This window comes from Silene latifolia, chromosome 3 (genome assembly GCF_048544455.1).
Source record: "Silene latifolia isolate original U9 population chromosome 3, ASM4854445v1, whole genome shotgun sequence".
NCBI lineage: Eukaryota > Viridiplantae > Streptophyta > Magnoliopsida > Caryophyllales > Caryophyllaceae > Silene > Silene latifolia.
This window is the reverse complement of record NC_133528.1, coordinates 110083379-110107238: the sequence shown is the minus strand read 5'-3', so window position 1 is coordinate 110107238 and position 23860 is coordinate 110083379. Positions and strand designations below refer to the sequence as shown.

The 23860-nt window shown below is 40.5% G+C and overlaps 1 non-coding gene across 1 annotated transcript; it reads right to left on the bottom strand.

Annotated features, from left to right (window-relative positions):
* Positions 1–23526: 23526 nt before the first annotated feature.
* LOC141650125 (small nucleolar RNA R71) lies at positions 23527–23632 on the bottom strand. The gene has a single exon (XR_012546182.1). It is a non-coding gene; the product is annotated as a small nucleolar RNA R71 (small nucleolar RNA).
* Positions 23633–23860: the final 228 nt, after the last annotated feature.

The following is a 23860-nucleotide window of genomic DNA, read 5'->3' as shown; positions in this document are numbered from 1 at the left end:
AGCGGGAGGCCGGAGCATCGTCTAGCTCTCAGACTCCGGCCCAGACCCAGTCTCAGACTCAGACTGGATCCACACAGACTCCCACACCTCCACCTTCACTCACTCCACCTCCTTCAGACCCGGCCTTTCCGGCCAACTTTGTCTGCCCTCCTATTTTAGGGGCGCCCGAGGTCATGGACCAAGGGCGTCGTGATGCCGTGCTTTCGGATATGTGCAGGTACATTACTGAGATGAGACGGGATATGGCTTTGGCTGTATTCCCGCTCTACGAGTTCCATATCCGAGCCCGGCGACCGATTCCGAGGGGGTGGCCACATCCCTCCTTCTACCGATACCCGGCGGACGGGTACCCTCCACTACCTTCGACTCGGAGGAGGAGGCGGAGGAGGCACCGTGAGCACGAGAGGTGCGATTCTGGCCGAGCGCGCGGCACGATCACCGCCCGAGAGAGAGGAGGCGAGTGACCCTCCGTTCGTACCCGGTCCGGAGGATCGGCTGAGATGACGACTGAGTCTCCCCCTTGTTTGTTGCTGGTTTGGGGAGACCGTTTTGTTGAGTCGGAGTACCTGGGAGACGGCGGTGCCGACGACGAGTAGCTACTGGTCTACTCACTTCCCCAGTTTTCAGGCTGGTTTGGGGAAGTTTGCTTTTGTATGTACATTACTCTTTTCATTTTTGTCTCCTTTATTTATTTTTTCTTTTGTTGGTTGTATACCCCCATCTCCCATCTTTCTGCTGGTGTATGCTGGAGGACAACGAGGGCGTTGTCCGTTTTGGTTTGGGGAGGGTATTGCATCCTTTTGAGTCTGCATTTGCATTTGTTTTGCATTCACGTTTAATTTCTAGCTTGCATTGTTGTTTATTTTCAATAAAAAAAAAAAAAAATCAAAAAAAAAAAAATTAGAAAATTTCAAAAATTCAAAAACATTTCACGTTTAATTTAGCATATAGGTTGAGTCGGAACGGTAGATTCCCGTGATGAAATTGCACTATAACTTGTCATTTTACTTGAGCCTTGCACTTTTATTGATAGTCTTTAGCCTTGTCATACGCATAATCTACGAATTTCTGTTCAAATAATAGCTGACTGTTTAGACTTGACCTATAAACTGGCAAACTACTTAAAAAATTCTGAGTTTTAGAGCCATAACTGGTGACATTCATGACCAGTTCATTAGGAATTTTGAGAGTAGTACTCCTTGCATAGCATGTTTGTCTCATTTGCACATTTATGACATTCAATTTCTCGTCAAATGCACATATTCGGGTTTGTGGTTGGTGTCACATGCATGGAGGGTCTTGCAAATTCCCCTTTCTTTATATCTTCACCCATCTAGCTCCACTTTAGCCAAAACTTGCCTTTCTGACCCATTAGCTACATTCCAAACTAAGCCTGCCCAGTCAAGCTAGTTAGTATGTCTTTTGTGGTATGTCCTCCATTGCAGTTTGGTCCGTAATCTTTGTTGGAGTTGGTGTATGATTTAAGAAAGGAGGAAAGAAAAGAAGAAAAAAAAAAGAGAAAAAAGAAAAGAAAACGTGAAGGAAAAAAGAAAAAAAAGAGAAAAAAAGAAAAGAAAACGTGAAGAAAAAAAGAAAGAAATAGAGATTGTGAAAAAGTTGTCCCCTCTTGTCAGAGTTGAGAAGATGTTCGAAGATGTACAATCGACAAGAGGGTTGGTTGTTTCAGTAAGTTGTTTCAGACGATGTGTTTTAAAAAAGGAAAGTTTGTGACCGTCTGACTCCTCCGTTCTATCCTATATTTTTTGAGGAGATTGTGCTTTGAGTCTAGTGAGTTTTGTGCCAAGTGAAGGGCACTAGTACTTAGTTTTTCAGTCAGTTTGAGATCCGGATGGTTTATTATGGTCCTGTTAGGAACTAGCTTGACGCTTTTACCTCCACTTTTCCATAACTTATTTTGCCTTTTCTCACCTGAACCTCACTATTCCCATATTATTTGCATACCCTCGGCTGTGACGGACATTGTTGGTTGGAATTTGTGCATTAGTACTTGAATTGTCTTTCATTTTTGTTGCATGCATGCTATGTAGGTCGCATTTAGGTGAGTGACTGTCTTTTCTTCTCTCTTTTACATACTACATTTACCCTTTGCTTCATGAGAGAAGAGTGACCACGTGAGAGTCCAGTTTTGTTGGTCTTGCAAGGTCGATAGGTCAGCTTTATTTCTGAACAGCTTATAATTCGTTTGCGTATTGACTGCTTAGCTTTAATCGTTGATTTTTGTTGCATTAATTTGGTTCAAGTAGACAAGTTAAGCTAGCTCTGAGTTATCATTTCCGTTCCATTAGTTTAGTTTTGAGTTTACTCGAGGGCGAGTAAAGGTTTGGTTTGGGGAGATTTGATACGTGCCTAATATATAGTCTTTTTGGCCTATTTCAGCACGTATTTCTATGCTTTTCTATACTATTTTTATGGTATTTTGCCCCGAATTGGCTACTTTGGTGTATTTTGTCCTTTTTGTAGGAATGATCGCGAAAGTAGTGGAACCATATTCTTTTCCGTCCTTTTTGCATGCATTTAGAGGAGACGGAGTTGTCCCAGAGTAGAGTACCGCACTTGGAAGCATCATGGCACGCACTACGAGGCACTTGGGTGAAGACGTGAGCTGAATTGAAGATACAAGTGCTCGATCGAGTTGTTTGCTGGTCGATCGAGTGGTTTCTAGGCTCCCTGAGGCTCGATCGAGCTACTCCTTGGTCGATCGAGTAAGCTGTACAAGATCAAACCCTCGATCGAGTACCCAATTGGTCGATCGAGGGACTTCTGCTGAGATGATGGTCGATCGAGTGGTTTAATCCACTCGATCGAGAGGTTTTCACGGGCGTGGACTTTTACTTAGTCCGTGGATGTTTTATTTCGCAAGTTTTCAGTTTTACTTTCTATTTAAACCTAAGTGAATTAGGTTAATAGACATCTTATTATCTATTATTCACTTTTACTCTCTAAGTTTCGACAGTAGAACATTTTCCTACGTTACTTTTACTTTCGACTGCTACTCTTGCTTCGGGGATTGCTTCATTGAATTTCGTGTTCTTTACGCCGGAATTTGCTTGGATTGTAATCTCCTCTCTTCCCTTAATAATAATTAACTTTCTTGTTGCATTAATTCCTTGCTTGCTTTATTTATTCTCTTGCCCTAATTTATCATTATTGCATTTTATCGTTCATTTCATTATGTCATCTGCTGGGAAATTGTTTGCTGTTAGTTTTATTTAGAATATGAGTAGCTAAACCCCTTCATGTTGGGATTAGGGAATCTGCGGTAGAAAATGACGATGTAGTGAATGAATTAGATGAACTGATAAGAGATTCTCATCACTATAGCAATTTAACTGTAATTCCCGACCTAGTTGAGTGCACGCTTCTATGTCACCCATTAAATCGCTACAATTAATCCTGGATCGAAAGATTGGACTAAATAGGCCTGCTATAAACGATGAGACGCCTAATGAGGACGAAAGTTAAGTTAGTGGTATTTTAGGGTAGGAAGTGGACCGAAAGGACCTTCTAGCATCCGTCTCACATTAGTTCGTCTGAGTCATTCACTGCTGAGTTGTTGGATTACCGTAGTGAACCGAAATCCCGACATGTCCCTCTCTTATTGATAGTTTTAAATCATTTTCCTGCTTAACCGCTCTCTGCTTTAATTCTCTTTCCTTTCAACTCCGTAGTTTAGAAACCGAAATTTAAACAACCCCCAATTGTTACCATAGGATTAGAATAGACAGCTATAATTGCGTTTCCTCCCTGTGGATTCGATACTCGACTGCCTCTACTACATTTTAGTTGAGACCGTTAGGTTTTATTTTTGACAGGTACGCGACAGACGTGTCAGCCCATTACCGATTTATGAGGCATTGAAACCGGTGAAAGGTTGAATAAGCCTGCATTTGTGGAGTCGCCACCAATTTATTGTGGAAAAATTGGAAACCGTTCGAATACTTCGTGCCATGTCAAGACATAAAGTAATGACATGAACACTAAGAACTCGTTACCCTTAGCATTCCATGTCTAGAATGACTCTCGAGATGCCAATAGACACGGATGTCCAGAGATAACTGGAGTACGGGGTGAGGGTACGTATTAGGAAGCTCTTTAATTCGAACATCTAATCCCTCCCGCCTCGATAGCGGCCTCTACTAATGATTAGGGAAATTATTCATATTTGATATGTCGTCGATGTAATGCATGCAATGTAACAAACATAGATTAATCCTAGCATGTGAAATTAGACTATGTCGGTTAACACGTAATTTAGCAAACAACTTGGTCGAAGTAAATATTAGATTACTACATGTGAATGCCAAGTAAATAAATCATACATAATAATAAATACGATAAATGAAATACAAAGACTACAAGTTTCATTTGATCTACGTCAAAAGCACGCTAGAAGACGGGATTTCGAAGAAGAAAATAAAATTAGAAAATAAAATATGAAAATACGTCATATTAGGGGTGATAATAGGAATAATAGTTGATTTAAACCGTAATTAGGAGCTACGTCAAAGCGAGAAAGAATTCAGGGACAGAAACTAGCCCAGAACAGGCGCAGCATCTGCTGCGTCCTCTGGAAGAGGCGCCGCACCTTATGCGTGTAACACCCGCGAATTTCCCATTTTTAGCATTTATGATTTAATTAACCGTTCTCTTATTTTATTTATATTTTAAATTATTTAACTTAATTAATTTTATTTTAAACAAGATTTTTATAAAAACTATATTTTTATAAGCCTGTTTATATAAAAAATATATTTTGTTAGTCGAGCAGGATAGTAATGATAATATTAATAATAGAAAAGTTTCGTCTTAAATTATAATAGGTTTGAGACGTATTCCCGTCTAGTATAAGACCGTCACATTTTCATTTTGAAGCTAATTTATTCGAACTAATCCGATTCCTACTACACACACTCACACTCACCTTATCTCTAACTTAAATTATTATTATTATTATTATTATTATTATTATTATTATTATTATTATTATTATTATTATTATTATTATTATTATTATTATTATTATTATTATTATTATTATTATTATTATTATTATTATTATTATTATTATTATTATTATTATTATTATTATTATTATTATTATTATTATTATTATTATTATTATTATTATTATTATTATTATTATTATTATTATTATTATTATTATTATTATTATTATTGTTGTTGTTGTTGTTGTTGTTGTTGTTGTTGTTGTTGTTGTTGTTGTTGTTGTTGTTGTTGTTGTTGTTGTTGTTGTTGTTGTTGTTGTTGTTGTTGTTGTTGTTGTTGTTGTTGTTGTTGTTGTTGTTGTTGTTGTTGTTGTTGTTGTTGTTGTTGTTGTTGTTGTTGTTGTTGTTGTTGTTGTTGTACCCCCGACCCTACCCCCCTTCTTTTCCCCTTCCTTTTGCGTGATTCACCAGCAACAACAATCAGCATCCACCAAAAACATCAACACCTCCATTAAACCCGACATTCAAACTCAGATCCCGACTTCATTTCTCAACCATTTTCACTAATTTTTACACCAATAGCTTCCTCTCCTCGTCCTCCTTCTTTATATGTAAGAAAGAGCCAAGCTTTCGTCCTATTTCTATTCGGCCGTCTTACAAAGGATTCGGATTTTGGGTTAATTTCTTCTGTTTTTGGGTTTAAGATCATCCTTGGGCGATTCCTTGGACTTTCAGAGATAAAAAAACAGGTAACGGTGATAGGTTACTCGACAAATGTCAAAATTACCGTCTTTTGTGTCGTTTCGTATGCTCGTGTTTGATAAATTTTTATCCTTTATGTTTTCGTCCATTGTGTGATAATTGCCGTCTCGAAATAATGTTTGAATTAAGCTGTTTCGTTTATGTGCCCTTCATTTAGACTGGTTTGGTACGAGTCGCGTAGTCTTCGGGACCGATTTAAAGTGTAAACTGGGACTGTTTGGTGGTCAATATGTAACTGCTTGCTTCTCTGTTTCGGGAATGGTTTCATGGAGGATTTGAGTGCTGATATTGGGCTGGTTTAAGACGGAAATGGGACTACTTTGGGGACGGTTGTATACAACAATTTGGGACTGTTTTGAGTCACTGTGTGCAGGTTACTCATGGACTGTATAATGCTATTGTGGGACTGTTTTTGAGTCTTTTTCTGGACGATTTCTCGTTGTTTCGAGGTAGTCTTTGCAGGTACTTCAGAACAGTTTTGGGGACGGGTTGTATGCCTTTCTAGGACTGTTTTACATAGCTTAGTTTGGTCGCTTTCAGATCAAATTGGGACTGTTTTGGGATTGTTTTGGAGTCATGTTGCAGGCTGTTTGACAGCCGTGGAGGGTTGCGGTGAGGGTTGTCGGGTAACTGGTAAATGGTGATTGTTGCTTACATAGTAATCTCAGCGAGCCTGCGAGTCTTTACTTGCTGTTTCATGCCCTTGTGCAAAGTGGTAAATTTTGTCGTAGTGGTCAAGCTGTGTGTTTGTCTCGCCCGAGCATGGGTTTTAGGTTGTGACGGTGACTGGACAGTGGCGGGTTGGCAGGGGTCACAACCTGGTTTTACACGGGTTGGTCTCGGTTGGTTTAGGCAAGTTATGGGATGTTCCGTGACCTTCCTTCGCTCCTTTGTTCTAGGCACCTTAATGTCTATAATAAGCTATTACCATGCCTTGTGTCTCTTGGGTTACCCATTTATCGTTGTATACACTCATGTATGGTTTGCATTTGGGTTACTTACATTTTATCTCATGTTTTTCATAATGCAATTTGTTCATTTCCATTTGTTTACATTGTGTTCACATGACGTGCTTCCATTTCAATATGAGTCCAATGTAATTATTCATGCCTTCTGAGTGGTAAATGGTTTATCTTACATTTGAGTCATTTATAACTGAATGCCTGTTTCGCTCATTATAAATGTCCGTTACTATTTATTTATGTTTTTAATCAAGTGGTAAATATTGAAGAAATGGGTTATTTATTCATGTTAAGAATAAGATTTGGCATGAGATGTCTTATTTGGATTATCTTTGGCTCATTACATTGTTAGTCTTTTTCCAAGTTGATTCGTATCGCTTGGTTGAGTCGTATTCTTGTAGAAATGCCATATTACCATCGCACGTGCTTGACATACTTTTGACCTACTTGTGCTGTTCTGGCAAGTACGGTTTTGACCTACTTGTCTTTGTTTCGCGGTACGGCTTTTGGCCACTTGTCTTTGTTACGCAAGTGAGTCTTATCTTAGTCTTTCCGCCACTTTCGTGCTGTTCTTGCGATTGGGGTACTCGGTCTCCTTAGTAGTCGAGTCTTGGGTGCGTCTTTGTCTTTGGCGCACGTCGAATCGGGATGTACACCCGAGAATCAGCAGATTTAGACTAGGACCTTATTATTATCGTAGTCCTACCCGGGGAAATTATAGTCTAAGAGTGATAAATGTCTTGCATTATTTGGATGGTTACATTGGTCATATCTCCTTGAAATACGTGCTCGTGGCTAAGTGGCCGTGTCTGCTTTCTTGTCCTTCATATTATTTAATTGTCTCACATGAATAGTTTAACCGTTATCATGTTAATGTTGATCTATCTTGTTCCATCTCATTTAATCACCATGTTTAAACATAAACCTGATATCCATATTTTTGTAAGAGTCTTACATGACTTCCCTGTTTTAGTTCTTTGTTATGTTCGTTTCGACATTTTGTGGCTGGGAGAACCTTGAGTTACTCCCCACTGACTGTGGCGTTCATGTTTACATGAATGACAGGTATTAGTGATGCATTCATGGGGTGAAGACATGTGTGAGCTAGCGAGCACTTCGGCCTAGTAGTTGGTTTATTAGGATTGTTTAGACCTACCTTTTTTTGTATTGTCATTCGAGGGATATATTTTCCCTCACCTCGACTATCACGTTGTATAATTTAAAATCTTTATTTCCGCACTCTTTATTTATGTTTTAGATTTTGGTGAACCCGCGCTTTAAATTTTAAAAGTTTCAAAAATTCCCTAAAATTCCGCATTTTATTAGTTATATTTTCCGCGTTATCGCGGGGTATCACAATGCGTCTCTTCTAGAGCTGGGTTCTGGCTGTGCAGTCAGAACCGCAACACTGTTATCGTTCATAGGTATATTTAGGGTGGATTACCATATTAGACCCGAGTTGAAGTGTTTTGACCAATTATATGCATCTGGGAAAGTCATAAGATGAATTAAAACGAGAAATTACCGCGGTTTACATGATTTATTAACTCGTGTTGGAAATAAAAAGACGAGACTTGAGAGTAGATTAGGACAAAGCTGGACAAACAAGATTCAGAAGAAAACTTATGTATCAAATTAGGATTTCAGAACCTCGACATGAACAAGTCGAAACCCCGAAAAATCGATTTGAATTAAAACGGCGAAAACCCACAAGTATTGAGTTACTTTGGATTAAGGACGATTTAAGCATTGCAATTAAAAGTGAAATAGAAAACATGATTTATGTACTGAAAAAGAACGAAAGAAAAGAAAGAAATAAGAAAAGCGGAAACTTGCAGGAAACCGAGGAAGAAGAAGAAGAGCAGGAGCCGCAAGCAAACTTTGGAAGAGGCGCAACAAAGCTGCGATCCTTCGAAGAGGCGCAACTGCTGCTGCGTTTCTTCTCGACGTCTGACCTCTGCTGTTTTGTAAAAACGGTTTTAAAAGATGGATTTTAAATCGGTTTTCGAACGTGCTTTTGATATAGGTCTACAATAATTGATACAAAATAAAAGTACAATAATAAAATGCCCTCGATTCAAGCATGCAAACCTGTCAACATTGCTCCCCATATGGGCGGAAATCACCATATGGTTTGGCACGGCTGTCGCAACCCTATCAAAAGTAAACCAACTGGCTCAACTAATAAATGTAGCAGAGATAAGTCGGGTATCGTATCCACAGAGAGGCTATTATATCTATCTGCTAATCTAGTCCGTCACGGTAACAATTGGGCGTTTTGAATTTATTTCTAACTACTAAACGAGATTAAGACAGAGAGAAAAGAGCAATAAAGATAGTAGAGAGAAATAAGCGGTGTAATCAAATAAAGAGAAGAATGTTAGGAAGTTGATTCATCATGGCAATTAATCAATTCTATCATAAATAGGTCAGACGATCTAATGTGAGAAGGGTAAGGGAAAGGTCCTTTCGATCCGCTATCCGCCCTAGAATACTACTAACTTAACTTTTATCCTCATTAGTGTAGTCTATTGTTTATAACAGGTCCGTTCATTCCAATCTTTCGATCTAGGTCTGAATTTAACCGAATTAACTGGTTAAGAAGCGTGCACTCAACTAAACGATTACAATTATATTGTCATAAAACAGTTCTCACAATTCAACCATCTAATCTATTCATAACTTCATTTATTCACTACCATGGCTCCCCTAATCCTAACATAGAGGGATTTAGCTACTCACATTATTGGTGAAATTAATGACAACAATAAATGAAGTAACGAGAGACATAATATGATAAAGATAAAATAACATAAACTAGCAATAAAAATAATTAAGACAGAAATTAAGAGCAAGAAATTAAGATGCGAAGAAGATTAAATAGAATTAAAGGAAAAAGAAAGATTACAAAGTATTAGAATCCGGCAATCGAACAAAGCAACGTCCGAAAGGAGAAAAGTAATAGTCTGCTTAAGAGAGTTTCTGAGATTTGAGAGTAATTAAAAGTCTAAAATAGAATGATTAAAACCTAATTATGTCTTCCCCTATATAGGGAAGATATTTATTAACCAAAACTTAAGATACTAATTAAGTTACACGAAATAGAAATCCCGTGTTATATAACAACGTACTCGATCGAGTGATTTGAGACTCCTCGATCGAGCACTATTCCAGCAATTCCTCTCGATCGAACAAGTAGGGTCTTCGATTGAGTAAACTCCAAATGCCTCATTTCGATCGAGTTGAGAAGGGACTAGATCGAGCTTCCTTGACCACCATATTCACTCGATCGAACAGAAAAGGGTTCGATCGAGGATCCAGGTACTGAAACAACTTGACTCTTCGTTTGTTTAGCTTCCAAGACTCCTTCACGCTTCTCGAGGCACGATAATTCTGCTCAAAAACTTCCATCTCCATAAATGCATGCTAAAGGGACTGGAAAAGGCACGATTTCACTACTTTCTGGTCCGTTCCTGCGAATGAGGCAAAACAAACCAAAGTCGCCTATTCGGGGCATTTTACAATACAAAACTATGAGAATGATATGGAAATGCACGTATAAAATCTCCCCAAACCGAACCTTTACTCGTCCTCGAGTAAACTAAATGCAAACTAATGGAACGGATAAGAAAACTCAGAGCTAGCTATAACTTGTCCACTTAAACCGTTTAATGCAAACAAAATTGACACTTAAAGCTACAACAATCAAGCGCAAACGAGTTGTATGATGTCTATAAATAAGCTGAACTGTCGACCTTGCAAGACCTTTAAAAATGGACTCTCACGGGTCACTCTTCTCTCATGAAGCAAAGGGTAAGCATTTAAATGTAAGAGAGAAGGAAAAATAGTCGCTCACCTAACTATGACCCACATAACATGCTTGCAACTGAAATGATAGACAATTAATCACCATACATACATTCTAACCAAACAATGTCTGTCACAGCCGATGGCTTATAAAAGTATGGGAAAGTGAGGCGATGGGTAACAAAAAGGCAAAATAATTAGGGGATTGTGAGGTAATAGTCAAGCCAACTAACAAACGAAACCATACTAAACAACATCCGATTCTCACTCAATTATAAAATTAACCACATGTACCCTTCTTTTGGCATATAAACTCACTCAACCAAATAACAACTCCTCAAAAGGTGTAAGTAAAGCATAGGAGTGAGACCGTCACAAACACAAACTCTTTTTTTTCTTTCTTTTTCACACGGTCTTTTTTTTTTTTTCTTTTCTTTCACGTTTTTTTTTCTCTTCTCATTTTCCTGCTCACATTTTTCTTCTTTTTCATTTTTCAACTTTTTTTTCTAACCAATCTCCTTCCTTCTTTCATGAATTACCACTCCAAACAATACAAAACAAACCAAACTCGCATCAATGGATAATATACCGCAAAACACACTAAACTAGCTTGACAGAAAGGCTTAATTTGGGTGTAGTTAGAGGTAAAAAAGGCTAAGTTTGGCTAATAGTGGAGTTAAATGAGTAAAAATGAAAGACAGGGAAATTGTAAGCACCTCCCTGCATGTGACACCAACCACAAACCCGAATGTAATCAAGCAAAAAGAAATCGAATTTCATAAAAGTGCAAATTAGTGAACATGTTATGCAAGGACTGTACTACTCTCAATTCCTACATGAACTGGTCATAAATGACACCAGTTATACGGCTCTAAAAACTTATAAATTTGAAGTAGTTTGCCAATTTTATCAGGTCAAGTCTATATGTTCGGCTGTATTTTTAACATTAACTCGTATATTATGCACATGACAAAGCTAATAAGATGACAATATGTTGCAAGGCTTAAGTGAAATGAAAATTTATAGTGCAATATCATCACAGAAATCTACTGTTCCGACGCGACCTATATGCAAAAATAAACGTGAAATATTTTTTTTTCATTATTTATTGAAATTAAAATACAATGCAAGCAAAAATGCAATAAAAGTTAAATGCAAAACAGATGCAGACTCAAAGGATGCATAACCCTCCCCAAACCAAAACGGACAATGCCCTCGTTGTCCTCCAGCATACACTAGCAGATTATATGGGGGAACGGGAGAAATACAACCAATAAATGAATAAATGAAATAAATAAATAAATAAATAAAAGGAGATGAAAAATAAATAAAAGCAGAAAATACTTACAATAAATACGAACTTCCCCAAACCAGCCAGAAAACTGGGGAAGTGAGTAGACCAACAGCTACTCGTCAGCCTCCTCCTCGTCAACCACCGTGTAGGTGGGGTCACCCTCCACCTCTCCTCTCCTCTCCTCCTCTGTCACCTCCCTACAGCAAGGTCGGCTCTAAAACGCTTCTCCCTCTGTGCAATGTCCTCCTCGCTGGCTGGCTGTAGGTACCTCTCCGCCGGGTACCGGTAGAAAGAAGGTGTGGCCAGCCCTCAGGAACGAGACGTCCTCTCCTCATGTGGTACTCATATAGAGGGAAAAGGCAAGTGCCTGATCCCGCTTTATACGAGCCACTCTCCTGCAAATATCAAGAAGCAAAGCATCACGACGCCCTTGGTCCATGACCTCGGGCGCCTCAAAGGGAGGAGGAGCAACAAAATTAGCCTGTAGAACCGGCTGAGGGACAGTATGTGTAGGAGTAGGGGTCGGGATGGGCGTAGGCGTGGATGTGGATGTCTGTCTAGCCTGAGTCGGTGTGGACCTTTCTTCTGTCTCCCTGATAGCAGTGGAAGACAGCTTCCGCTTCTTAGAAGCGGGAGGAGCAAGTGTAAGGAGGTAAGAAGGTGGAGGCAACCTACCCGAAACAGTAGTCAAGGGTAAAAGACGGGTTAGGTTGGGTGAATGTAAGGTCACAGACGTGGAACCACAAATCTTCCATGTCCGCTGGTCCTTTGCTAACCAAAACATGTCCGACATGGCTTGAATATCAATGAATGTGTCCCTATCTACATGTGTCAGGCCGCGGGGAAAGTCAGAGAAAAGGCTACGGGCGATGTGAGTCGCCAACCCGCCACAGGAAATCAGGCCTTTCATCTTCTGCCCGACAACGTTAAAATGTTGAGCTGTTAGATAAGAAATATTAAGGACAAAGGGGTCACCACAGTCAATGTTTAAGTAACCCGCTAAGATCGACAACTCAATGTTGTTAACGTTGTTAGGCTCGTGGCGTCCAAAGATTGTCTCTCCAAGGAGACGAAGAAAGTAACGGGCTGGGGGAAGATGGACGTAAGCCACCTTCCTCTGGTCAAAGGGAGTCTGTGCAAGTGTGGGCCAAAGTAAAGCCAGGAGCTTCCTAGGAGCATCCTGAGGTCCGTCACTAGTCAAACCCAACCGCCTCCCAAACTCAGCTAAGGTCCAGGTGAAAGTCGAGTTAAACAATGTAAATGAAATACAAGTACTCCCTGGGTCAGTGTTATAAGCAGCGGACGAAAATGTGAAAGAGCTAAAGAATTCTAAAGTCACTTGTTCATATGTTAGCTCTCTCATCAAGGTCAAACCCGCCATCCCAGTCCAGTTTAGTAACTCAGCCACGGATTCGAAAATCCCCAATTTCTCTAATGAAGAACGACACAAGAAACGAGTAGAAGTAATGTCACAGTCCATCAATGGCATGAAACGAATATGATGAAGCGGGTTAATGAAACGTACCTGTGGAAACGCAGGTAGAGAATCCATAGAATCATAGGCCACAAACCTGGCGGCGGCACGTGCAACAGCTCTAGAACCCGCTCCCTTTCCCCCCGTGAAGCTGAAACAGCGGCAACAACGACGAGCCCGGGAGCACGGACAGAGGGTGGTCTCTGTACAAGGGCAGAGGACGTGACTGTGACGGATGGTGTCGACACAGCAGGGGTCGACACCGGGGACGGTACAGCAGCAACAGTAGTAGCAGCTGTAGTAACAGCAGCTGTAACAGTGGCGGTGGTAACAGTAACGGCAGTAGTAGCTGCAGGGGTGGTGACAGTGGTGGTAGCAGGGACCACCGTCTCAGAGGTAGACAAAACAGTAGTAGAAGAAGTGCCAGAAACAGTACTACTATCCATCCTAATAATCACAAGCAAAGTTCTTAATCAAAAACAAGCAATCAAAAACGTATTTTCCCCCAAATTCGAAATTTCGAACCCTAATTCGAAAAATCAAGCATAAAAATGCAATTAAATATTAAAGAATAGGGGAGAGAACTTACTTGACGAATTACCCAACAAAGAAATGCAATTAACCCAAAAAATAAGCACAAATCAATAGGATTAAATCCCGATTTTCGCAAAACCGTAATCCGTAGACAACCCGTTAACAACGCGAAATTGCAAGGAGAAAATAGAGGGCAATAGTCTAATTGATTGCAAGGAGTGATTTTGGGTAATTAATTTGATAATTAGGAGAAGAAAAAGGAGGATTTGGGGTTGATTATGGGGTTTATGGCGAAAAAGGAAGAAGAAGAAAGGTGAAAAATGAAATAGAATAAGGAGAAAAGTTACTCCCTCGTGTTCATATCAGCTGTTGTCACTCGATCAAGTGATTTGAAACCACTCGATCGAGAGCTTTACTCACCATTGTGCTCGATCGAGAACTTTGAAGTTGTTCGATTGAAGGCTCCCTTCTCTTCCTGGAATTTTACTCGATCGAAGACAGTAGATTGTTCAATCGAGTGCTTTAGCTTCTCAATTCTTCTCGATCGAGTACTGGACAACTCGATCGATGACCCCTAAAAATGGACATTTCGATCGAGTACTGTTATTCACTCGATCGAAGGCTTTACCTGGGCATTTTGCTCGATCGAGTACAAAAAATATTCGATCGAGGTCTTTTCCTTTGGCACGCATCCCAGTGTAGCATGTCTTCCCCAAACCTACATAAAAACACAAAAAATACTTCCCGAAAATACCAAATTCACAATACGCAGTCTATATTCAGTCTTACGCTATTTAAATCTAACTACGCTAATGTCTAGAAAGCAATTAAAGTGTCTAGCAAATAATCAAATTACAAAAGTTTTTACAATGGGACAGCTCCCCGTTTATCTTCCGAAACACTTCAATAGCCCAAAAGAGGGCTTCTGACTGGAGGAGGTCCCTTCAGCATCACAAACCGTCTTTTTTTATCTCCGTGAACTTGAATGAATTGAAGAAGAATAGTTTGCGTCCACATACGTCTTTACTTTCTTCTTTTCCTTGTTCCAGCCTCTGTCTTTGGCATCTTCTTTGGCACCATTCTCATCAGTGAGCTTGACTTTCATTGTACCTTTATCGACGGGATCTCCAATGTCCACTCTGTTTATAACTGTAACAATATAAACAACAGAATGGTCCTCCATACTGCTCTCAATCTGAGGCGGAGGTGTTAAAATCGCAGCACATAACTCGATATTATCAATTGGAGAATCTGTGTCAGGGTCTATAGAGGGTAGTGCATTACAAGGCCGGACTTGCATAGGAGCCCTGCGAACACTAGACTGATAAAAAGTTAACTCTTCATCACCTACCTGAAAGGTTAGAGTCTTTCCCCCGACATCTATTACTGCGCAAGCGGTAAATAAGAATGGTCGTCCTAAAATGATAGGAGTGTAAGAATCTTTTGGGATGTCTAAGACTACAAATTCAACGGGAATAAAGAACTTCCCGATCTTAACAGGTATGTCCTCTAAGACACCTAGGGGCCGGGCCATGATACAGTACGGTCGGCCATCTGCACGGTCATGTTAGTACAATGAAATTTAGTCAAACCCCGTCTCTTAGCGAGAGACAATGGTAGGTCACTCACGCTAGCTCCCAAGTCACATAATGCATTATCGACTAAATGGGTCCTAATATAACATGGAATAGAAAAGCTACCCGGGTCAGACAATTTAGGTGGTGACTTATTTTGAATTAGGGCAGTGCCCACTTCAGTCAAACCCACCGTCTCATGATCATTTATATGCCTCTTACGTGTTAATATTTCTTTCACGAATTTAATATAAGAGGGTACCTGGGTTAGCAGTTCGGCGAAGGGAACGTTGAGATAAAGGCTCTTTAAAATTTCAGCAAATTTACCGAATTGTTGCTCGGCCTTTTTGTTCTGCAATCGCCTCGGGAATGGGATCGTGATGGGAATAGCTAAACCTTCATTTCTTTTTGCCAAAGAATTCTCATAATCAGCCTTATTTTTACTCAATCGAGCTCCATTTCCCTTCGATCGAGTGCTTTCATCAATAATTTTGCTCGATCGAGGACTTTCGTTTACTCGATCGAAATCTCTCTTTTCAACAGTACTCGATCGAACATCATTGCCATTCGATTGAGTAACTTGCACAGCATTTTCCCTCGATCGATCACCTGAGATCAGTCAATCGAGGACTTTCTTCGGATTCAGCAAATTTTCGTCAAGGGACGACTGTTCATGAGCAGTAACTTCTATTTCCGGGTCTGATTTATCACTTTCAATCGGCATTTTGGGTCCCTTATAGGAAAGACCACTCCTCAGATTAATTAAATTTACCGTCTCATGATGTTTCTTGTCAGGTTAGGATGGTAAATGAGCCCGTTGCCGCGAAGCTTGATTGGTAGCGAGTTGAGCTATATGTGATTCAAGTGACTTAATAGAGGCATCTTTTTGTTGGTCACTTTTCTGCAATTGAATGGTCAATGATTGTATCATTGACTTCAACCCAGCTCCATCACATATGCCACTAGAAGAGGCACCTTAATGCGGCGGTGGAAAAGATGGAGGCTTTTGAAAGCCTTGTTGTTGAGCTTTGTGAGGTGGTACCTTTACTTGTTGTTGCTGCGGTGGGGGTGTAGGATTCAAGACATTCTGACTAGTCCATCTCAAGTTAGTATGGACTCCAGCTTGATTGTTGAAATAGGAGCCCCCTTGCCTATATTGTTGAAAGGCATAAACCTGCTCCTTCTCAGCTAGACAGTCTACAGTAGTGTGACCGCCATCTCCTCCACATCTCTCACATGAGACGGTTTCTTGTCTAGTCAACAAGTGAACCGTCTGTTGATCTCCCGTGTTCTGCAACTCAAACTTGTCAAACCTGGCATTCATGTCTTCCAGCTGAGCCACAACTGCACCATCAACACTAGAAACCGTTCTAATGCCACCTCCAGGATTTCCATATTCAGCACAATGGGTAGCCATCTCCTCAATAGTTGCCCAACCTTTGTCATCATCAATGTTTTTCTGAAATCGACCTTTAGCTGCAGCATCCAATATAGCACGGTGGTCATCATACAAACCATTAAAGAACCGGTTGCATAAAAACCACTGGTTAAACCAGTGATGAGGAACAGATCGCACCAACTTCTTAAACCAGTTCCACGCTTCATACAAGTTTTCGTCCGGAGTTTGCTTAAAACTCGTGATCTTCCCTCTCAGCTGATTAGTTCGTTGTGGAGGAAAGTACCTTTTGTAAAAAGCGAGAGCCAAGGTCTCCTAATTTATAATTCCAGCTGCGGCTCTATTAAGATCAGTTAGCCACTCTCGGGCTCCATCTATCAGAGAAAAAGGAAAGAGAACTTCCTTAATCTTATCTTGCGTCACTCCCTTAGTGGCGGGAATGGTAGAACAGTAATCAGTAAAGACTTCCATATATTTTCGCGGATCCTCACCAACTACTGCACGATACAGATTCCTCTCAACTAGATTGATATAATATGGCCGGATATCAAAAGTATTGCCATCTTCTATTACAAGGTTGAAACCTTTAGGAATGGAGTCAGCTGTAGGCTCGGAATGGCTTGCAATATTAGGCACCTTTACTGGTATGGCTGCAGAAATAGAAGTGTCCTCTTCAAAAGACTTGTCTTCTGCAAATAGAAAATGTTCAAGATCAGGGTCAAAAGTACTCAAGGCTTCCTTTTGATGATTCTTTCTCAGCAAGCTTTGTCTATGACGAAAAGTCCGCTCCGGTTCAGGATCAGCTGGTACTAATTCTGACCTATTAGACTTGGGCATACATAAAGATAATTAAGTTACACGAAATAGAAATCCCGTGTTATATAGCAACGTACTCGATCGAGTGATTTGAGACTCCTCGATCGAGCACTATCCCAGCAATTTCGATTGAGTTCAGCAGGGACTCGATCGAGCTTCCTTGACCACCATATTCACTCAATCAAATAGAAAAGGGTTCGATCGAGGATCTAGCTACTGAAACAGATTGACTCTTCGTTTGGTTAGCTTCCCAGACTCCTTCACGCTTCCCGAGGCACAGTAATTCTGCTCAAAAACTTCCATCTACATAAATGCAAGCTAAAGGGACTGGAAAAGGCACGATTTCACTACTTTATGGTCCGTTCCTGCGAATAAGGCAAAACAAACCAAAGTAGTCTATTCGAGGCATTTTGCAATACAAAACTATGAGAATGACATGGAAATGCGTGCAATAAGAGGCTGAAAAGGACTATATAAATTGCAAGTATCATGGTTCACCACAGACATTTAAACCCAAGTATTAGCTTAACGATATAAATGTTCAATGAATGCGATAACTAAGCTTACTTACTCATGTGACAATGCAAAGGCAATAACTAACATTTCAACAAGGTATGAAAATACTTGAAGGTCATCCTTCAACATACATCTCCATAAACCGGTGACCGGGACACGCCCAAGACATCACAACCAACACAAGGTACTCGGAACACGTCCGTGGTACCAGGACCGAGTGCGACTCGAGTCCCCTGCCAGACATCGTGCCTCAACCACACGAGTCCCTCCGTAACCCAAGTACTAAATGTGCACATCCCTCTTAGAATGGGAAGCTCCAAGGATGACTTGAGCGGAAGACGGTTTCCCAACCGCCTTCCGTATAATACCCGCCCCGTTAGAGACCCGTTGACTAGCCATTGACTGACCTTAGACACTTGGTAGACCCTTGAGAACCACTCATACAAACGGACTTAGTACTTGGTGACCTTTAGAAGTGGGGAACTCGATCTAGCATAGGCTACTCGATCGAGTAAGTCCCATACTCGATCGAGTATGGCGGTTTCGGTGATAAGTTATATATCGTGAAGTCGTGAACCCCAAATCAGTTTTTCATTTCTTTTTTCCTAAACCTAATCGACGACACTTTTTCTCCCTCACCATCCTTTAACCTTTGAGATCCTTTTAACTTGGAGACACCATGGGGATAGAGACTTTAGTCGGGTAGCGGTTTTATCGCCGGAATGCCGAGCATAGGTAAGTCATAATCATCATACTTAGGCTTTGTTGTAGTTATGTTGGTTAGTAATAGGGCGAATATAGGTGATAGGTGTTAATGGTGGTTGCCTTGTCTTCATACGGATGTATGTAGTGTTGATGTTGATTTCTAAAGGTAGGTTTTCCAACTCAGTATTGTTGATTGATTGTCATTTGTGGTTATAGTATTGTTGACTGTGTGATAAAAATGTTGTGTCTGTGTACGGGGTGCATCCCTGGCTTAGTGGAGTCATCATTAGGAATGGCTTCATGCCCTTGATTCGCCCGTTGTGGTTCTCGTCACAAGGGGATGTGCACATTAATGGACATGGGTTATTCGCTCGATGGAGATAAGCGAGGCTTAGGTGGGAAAGGCTACGATCCCCCACTGATGGTGTTGCGGTCCCCCACTGATAGTGTGGAATATCTGTTGCGATGGATATTCTGGCAGGACTTTATCTTTGAGTTAGTCAGATGACTGATGTATGGTTGGAGTTGGAGTTGGACATGGATGTGTATATGTTGTATATTTTGTTGAGTGTTTCTTCAGTTACTGACCTTGTGTGGTGTTATGAAGTAAAACGCTCAAGACTCGAATTTTGACTAAAAATGACTCGATTTTGATAGTGAGACGGACTGTTTAATTGTGATAAAAACGACTAAAAACTGAACAGAAACTCCAAGGACTGCAATCGAACAGTCGACAGAACTGTTTAGAACCACGGTTTCTTGAACTCTACAATTGAATAGAGTAAAAGACGTGATTGGGATATGACTTAATCCAAGCACTAAGCCACTAGACTAAGCCTAAGGATAATTTCAAGCAATAAGCAAAGAGATTACCTGACTCTAAGCACTAAGCAATAAAGGATTTCCCAGCACTAAGCAAAGAAGATTAGTAGAAAACAATGTTTCTAACTTGTGTTTTTCATTCATCAAATCTGATTTTTACATTAGGGAATGCCTTGCTTTTATAGGCCAAGCCAAGCAATCCTATCCATCCATCTAACCTAGCATCTAACGGTCCAAAAGACCCTAGAAAACCGGTTCAAAAGGTGGCCCTAAGCCTTACACAAAGTTCTTACACACGTTAAAAATCTTAAAAGAAAACAAGAAAATAAATTAATAAGGACAATGATTAATTAAACATGAAGTAAACTCTTTTGGAAGCTTCAAGGGGGTCCGGTCAAGCTTATGCAAGAGTAGTAGAGCAACAAAAGGAGCCTTGTGGATGTCTTGGTTAAATTAGGAAGGGTGAAAGGGACTTGAAAGCGACCCTTGTACTTGCCTTTGCAAGCCGTGTAACCATGGGGCCACCGGTTTTGTTCTTTGCCTTTCTCTATGATTATCACCTTCCCAAGACATAAGCTCTTGGACAAAATACTCTAAACTCCTCATGGAAGATTTCTAGGCCGGAAAAGGACCCATGTGCTTAGACGGATTCCAATTTGAACCCCATTTCGGATAAGGGATTAAAACCGGGTACAAGCATGCCTAAGGTGACTCGTTTTGCTTCAATCTCCCCCTCTTAAAAAGGATTTTTCCTCAAATCCTCAGCATCTTCATCACTAAGCTCTTCACAACAAGGACTTAAAATCCCAACATCAAATGTGACATAAGTTCCAAAGAGATTAACCTTGTATTTGTTGGGTCCAATTTGATTGACGATTTTGAATGGACCTTCTTCATAGACCATGGACTTGTTCTTCCCATGCTTGAGGACCTCCCTCTTGCACGGACGAACCCAAACACGATCCCCAACTCTTAATTTTATGACTTGCTTGGAGTTCATGGACCCTTCCTTGTTGGCCATGAATTGAACATGACGAATGAGCCCTTCTTCAACCCGTTCCTTGACACCATCTGTTTGCTTACTTGGGTGAACACTCTCCTTGAATGTTTTGATCATACCGCCTATGCCATTGGCCTTTTGCTCATATTCAATTGAACTCGGAGTAGAGTGTACGGAATAATCACAATGCACACCATCATGGACACCTACGGTTTGGACATTGTTATGGATCCCCTCTTGAACCCGTTTCTTGACCCTATTTCCTTGATCGCCCGAGTAGGCACTTGACTTATCCTTGCTTTCATTCCCAATTGGACTAGTGGTAGGAGAGACGGGATGATGAACTTGCACCTCACCAATGTTACTCTCGGCTCCAATCTTGACAAAGAGATCCTCTTGAACTTGATCATTGGTATTACTCCACTTGGATACCTCTTGTGGAATTGAACACTCCCCTAGTTTGTATTTGAACTTGTGGGCACTATAGTCGAACCAAGAAGTTTTAGGGACCTCGGCCTTCATTCTTGGATTAGGAATTGGAGGAACATTTTCATGGATCTCGACCCTTGTTTGAACCGTATTAGTGAACGGTTCATCTTGTTCCATGGACATATGCTCTGCATTAGGTGGACTATCTTGAAAGAACTTGTTTAAATTTTGAACCATGCTAGGGAATGTTTCTTCTTGTTCCTTGGACACACCTGATACGTGCATTTTGTATAGTCTTTTTAGCCTATTTTAGCACGTATTTATATGTACTTTCGTACTGTTTATATTGCATTTTGCCCCCGAATTGGCTACTTTGGTTCGTTTTGTCCGTTTTGTAGAAATGAACGCGAAAGTAGTGGAATCGTACCATTTTCATCCTTTTTACATGCATTTTGAGGAGACAGGATTTTCCGGAGTGAGTTCCTGCATTGGGATGCGTGAAGGCACGGTTTACGAGGCAGTCGGGCACGAGTTTGAGCTGATTTGAAGGAAGAATACTCGATCGAGCTATTTAATCACTCGATCGAGTGGTTTCTGTGGCCAAGGTTGTTCGATCGAGTAGTTATATACTCGATCAAGAAGAGCTGGAAAGTGAGGTTACTCGATCGAGTAACATTTATGTTCGATCGAGTAGATTTCTTGGAGTTTTACTCGATCGAGTGGTTTCAGACTACTCGATCGAGTAGTTTTTGATGGCATGGGCTTTAATTAGCCCGTGAACTTGTTTTAGCTTTTGGACTTAGCATATTTTCTATTTAAGCATACGTCAACTAGGTCATTAGCATCTTTTAATCTATCTTTTATCATACATTCTATCTAGTTTTTCTATCATTCACAGTAAAGACTGCGTTCTCTTTTTTTCTTCACTGTAACTTTATTTTCGGGGTTATTTCGCTCGGATTCTCTTGTTCTTTACGCCGGATTCTTGCGATTGTAATCTCTTTCTCCCTCTTTAATATTAATCTTTCATTTGTTCATTTTAATTACTTGTTTTGCTTCATTTAACTTCTGCCCTAATTACCTTTTTATGCAATTTAATTGTTGTTTTATCATGTTTAATATTAGTTATTTATTTGTTGTTAGTATTGACGATATTAATAGCAATATGAGTAGCTAAATCTGTTTCATGTCGGGATTAGGGGATCTACGGTAGAAATATGACGATGTAGTAAATAAGTTAGATGAATTAATTGTGAGATTTTGTCACCATAGCAATATAACTGTATCTACCGACTTAGTTGAGTGCACGCTTCTGAGTCACCTTTTTAATCTAGTTAAATTTAATCCCGGATCGGAAGATTGGACTAAATAGACCTGCTATGAACAGTAGACTACCTAATGAGGACGAAAGTTAAGTTAGTGGAAGTTTAGGATAGAAAGTGGACCGGAAGGACCTTTCCATATCCGTCTCGAAGTAATTTATCTAAGTTGTTTATAGTTGAGAAAAAGGACTACCGTAGTGAACCGAAATCCTGACATGTCCCCTCTTTATTGATAGTTTAACACCCTTTTTCTGCCTTAATTCCTCTTTCTTTATTTCTCTTCCTTTTGCACTTTTAGTTTAGAAATCAAATTATAAACACCCCCCCCATTTGTGACCAAATAGACGGACTCTTACAGATATCTTGCCTCCCTGAGGAGATCGACCTGACTTCCCTAGCTATATAGTTAGTTTAGTTAGTTATTTTTGATAGGTATACGACAACCCTGTCAAATTTTGGCGCCGTTTCCGGGGAGGCAATTGCCCTATCTGTCTTTGTTTCGTTTATTTCATCCGTCTCAGGGGATTTTTATTCCTTGAGGCAGTTCTTATTTATTTTCTTTCAGTGTTATGTATGCCCAGGTCAGACAGGTTTGAGTTAGTTTCAGCTGATTCTGAGCCAGAGAGACTATTTAGGCATAGACTTCGTCTGCAAAGAGAATAACGAAAGGAAGACTTGAGTACTTTCGAACCAGAGCTTCAGCATTTCCTTTTTACAGAAAATCCGTCTTTGAAGAAGATACCGTCAGTTCTGTAAGCCAACCAGTAAAGATGCCGAACATTGCTAGTCACTCGGAGCCTAAAGCATCATCAATTCCAAAGGGTTTCAATTTCCAGACTGAGGATGGGAATACATTTGACATCCGTCCTTCCTATATCAATCTGGTAGAGAGAAATCTCTTTAGAGGTGTGGCAGGTGAAGATCCGAGGAAGCATATGGAGGTCTTTACGGACTACTGTTCTACTATCCCCGCCACAAAGAGGGTAACTCAAGACAAGATTAAGGAGGTTCTGTTCCCTTTTTCTTTGACCGACTCAGCCAGGGAGTGGCTGACTGATTTGGACCGCATAGCCGCAGGGGTTACAGATTGGGAGACCCTTTCTCTTGCTTTTTATAAGAGATATTTCCCTCCGCAGCGCACCAATCAGCTGAGGGCAAAGATCACAAGTTTCAAACAGGCACCCGATGAGACTTTCTATGAAGCATGGTCCCGTTTCAAGAGGTTCGTGAGGTCTCTTCCTCACCATGGTTTTGATCCGTGGTTTCTGTCCAACCAGTTCTATAATGGGCTGTACGATGATCACAGAGCCATACTTGATGCATCAACTAACGGAAGATTCCAAGAGAACACTGACGATGATAAGGGATGGGCCCTTATTGAAGAGATGGCGAACCACTATGCTGAGTATGGAAACCCGAGGGATGGTATTAGGACAGTTCATGCGGTCGATAAGCAAGTTGTGGCTCAGCTGGAAGCCAT